The sequence below is a fragment of the Vombatus ursinus genome, unplaced genomic scaffold, assembly GCF_900497805.2.
Source record: "Vombatus ursinus unplaced genomic scaffold, bare-nosed wombat genome assembly UNPS02010394.1, whole genome shotgun sequence".
Classification (NCBI taxonomy): domain Eukaryota; kingdom Metazoa; phylum Chordata; class Mammalia; order Diprotodontia; family Vombatidae; genus Vombatus; species Vombatus ursinus.
This window is the reverse complement of record NW_020950172.1, coordinates 1,178,992-1,182,426: the sequence shown is the minus strand read 5'-3', so window position 1 is coordinate 1,182,426 and position 3,435 is coordinate 1,178,992.

Sequence of the window (3,435 nt, the reverse complement as noted above, 5' to 3'; positions counted from 1 at the left end):
TGTCAGGGCTGGAAGGGGCCTGTGAACAGGGAATATCAGAGCTGGAGGCCCAAGGACAGGGCGTGTCAGAGCTGGGAGGGAGCTTAGAACAGGGGATGTCAGGTCTGGAAATGATCCTAGGACAGGGAATGTCAGAGCTGGGAGAGGCCTGAGAACAGGGGATGGCAGAGCTAGGAGGGCCTCCCAGGCCTGGGCAACAGTCAGAGAGAATGCCTGGAGTCTTGTATGAGGAACAGTGTGTGTGTGTGTGTGTGTGTGTGTGTGTGTGTGTGTGTGTGTGTGTATGTGCGCGTGCGCTCACTTTGGGGGATAGTAAGATATAAGAAGACTGGGAAGGTGGTAGGGGGCTAGGTTATGAAAGGCATTGAATGTTGAAAGAGAATATTATGTTTTATTCTGGAGGTGATACGGAGCCACGGGAGCTTGTTGAGAAAGGGGTGACATCGTCTGACCTTAGCTTGAAGAAGATCCCTTTGGGGGCTGGATGAAGGCTGGCCTGAGGCAGGCAGAGCCCCCAGAAGCTATGGCAATAGTCCAGGTGTGAGGCGATGAGGGTCTGCTCCAGGGTGGGGGCATGTTTGAGAGATGTTACAAGGCCTTGGCACCAGCTTGGAAGGGACAGGGCTGAGAAGCAGAGAGGAGCCCAGGATGCCTCCTAGGTTGTCAGTCTGGCAGACTTCAGAATGGTGGTGCCCCCTCATTGGATAGGGAAAGTAGGAGTGGAGAGGGGGGAACGAGTGTCATTTTGGATTGGCCACTAGCCCAGGTGTTTTCTCATTGAGTTATGGAGCTGGGGATAGTGGTATAGGGGAAAGACCCACCCAAGCAACTTACGAACAAGCCTAGCCATCCCTCACGTTTAGCCTTGGTCAGTCATTTTGAGGATGGGCCCAGCCCAGCCATTTGTGCTTCAGTCTCTGGCCCTGGTCAGGTTCTGCAGCAGCCTTCCTTTTCTGCACTCCTCTCCCTTGGTCTTCTGCGCAGGGGTCTCTTTCTCCCATTGGGGAGCTCTCCCTGGTACTTTTAATTTTATTTTACTTTTTTTGCTAGGCAATGGGGTTAAGTGAATTGCCCAGGGTCACATAGCTAGTATTATGTGGCTGAAGCCAGATTTGAACTCAGGTCCTCCTGAATTCAGGGCTGGTGCTCTATCCACTACGCCATGAAGCTGCCCCTGGTACTTTTTTTTGAGGATGGGCCCAGACCAGTCCTTCCTTCTTTGGACTTTGCCACAATGTTCCTATGCGGGTAACCTGGCCCTCTCCTCCCTTGCACTTTTCACATCCTTTTTCTGTGTTGTCTTCCCACAGAAGATTGGAAGATCCTTGATGGCAGGCACCGTCTTTTTGCTTTTGTTTGTATGCCCAGCATTTGGCTCAGTGCCTGGCACAAAGTAGCACTTCATAAATGCTTGTTGACTCTGTCTCTCACTCACTTCTTCTCTTCCAGGGTCTTCCTCTCCCTTAGCTGAGGACCAACCTGTCAGGGGAGACACCACCAGGGGTATTTTTGTGTTCTCACTGCCTTTTTAAAAAGTATAATAGCCTCTGAACGTGTCCCTGCAAGGCTGGAAAGGGCTGTGACCTGGAAGGGTAGACTGAGGCCGGGAAGGCACATGATAGGCTAATAGGCATAGAGCTTGAAGGGGCATTAGGCCTAGGGAGGCAAATGACTTCCCTAAGGTCATACATACAAATGGCAGAGTGGAGATTTGAACTCAGGTCCCCTGATTAACTTGTGTCCCTTGGACTTTTCATTGTGCCATACTTCAGCTTCTCACGAACCATCCATATCTGTATTGGATTAGACATGAGCAGAATTGCATAAATATAATAGAGAGGTGAGTAAGGTGCTGTGCTGAATATTGTTTTGATCTTGGAGTCAAGAAGACCTGATACCAAATCCTACCTAAGTTGGTTACTATCTGTGTGACCCCAGCATGCCACGGTCTGCCTCAGTTTTCTCATCTGCAAAATGGGAAATTAGGAGACTCTTGAGGATCAAATGGGACAGCGGATGTTTGGCACTTTGCAAAGGGTATCCCAAACATTTCTGTGCAGTTTTAGGTTTTAAGAGCTTAAAATTGCAATGAGACTTTTGGAACACCCTGCATAAAGAAATACTAGTTATTATACATTGTTATATAGCACAGAGGACAGAGCATTTGATTCTGAGTTGTGAAGACCTGGGTTCAAATCCTGACTTATTAGTGTAACTTGCATTTGCACGAGCCTCTCCTCAATGGTGGAGATTGATCATTCCGTGTTCTCCACCTGACTAAAGGGCGGAGTTGGAGGGAGCTTGAGAGAAGAGAGATTCTGGCTTCTGGGTTACAGGCACTGCTTAGTTTTCTGACAGAAAAGAAAGACTGGGGAGAAGCCCAACAGCCCTTCTCCAGCGTGCTGCACTGGGGCTTTGGGGAATTGCCTCTCAGATGAGGTCTGGGACCCTCTCTCAGCTGAGAGGAGACATCTTGACACATCAGGGGGCGTATAGACTCAGTGTATTGCCTGGAACGTCTCCTCTGTGCACCTTGTCCGCTGTCTGTTTGCTACCGCATTGGATAAATGGGTTTATCTGATATTTGCTGCACATGTTCATTTGGTGAAAAGAAGGTCCAGCCTTGGATGTATAGCTTGGAGCACTCTTATAAGTCATAGCCATCAGGAGCCCAGCTTGAACCTAACAATTCTTTTCCCCAGACTAAAAAATATTTAGGGGATGCCCATCACTTGGGGAATGGCTGAACAAGTTGTGGTATATGAATGTAATGGAATACTATTGTGCCATAAGAAAAGCCTAGAAGACTTACATGAACTGATGCAGAGCAAAATGAGCAGAACCAGGAAAACACTGTACACAGTAACAGCAATGTTGTGTGATGACCAACTTTGTTAGGCTTAGCTTTTCTCAGCAATGCAAGGATCTAAGACAATTTGAAAAGACTCATGATGAAAAATGCTGTCTACATTAAAAAAAAAAAAACCTATGGAATTTGAATGTAGATTGAAGCATATTATTTGCTCTCTCTCTCTTTTTTGTTTCTTCTTTCTTGTGGTTCCTCCCAGTGGTTCTAATTCTTCTTTACAACATGACTAATGTGAAAATATGTTTAATATGAATGTATATGTAGAACCTATATCAGATTGCACGCTATCTTAGAGAGGGGAGAGAGAAGAGAGGGCGAGAAAATTTAGAACTCAAAATCTTATGGAAGTGAATGCTGAAAACTAAAAATTAATTAATTAATTAATTTAAAAAATATTTCGGGGGTAAAGTGCATAGATATAATTCTAGCCCAGTATCCCTTCTCTCCAAGAAGAGCAGACTGTCAGTTTGTGGCCTCATGTATGCCCCATGCGGGCACGCATCATTTTCATGAATAAAACACACACACACACACACACACACACACACACACACACACACACACAC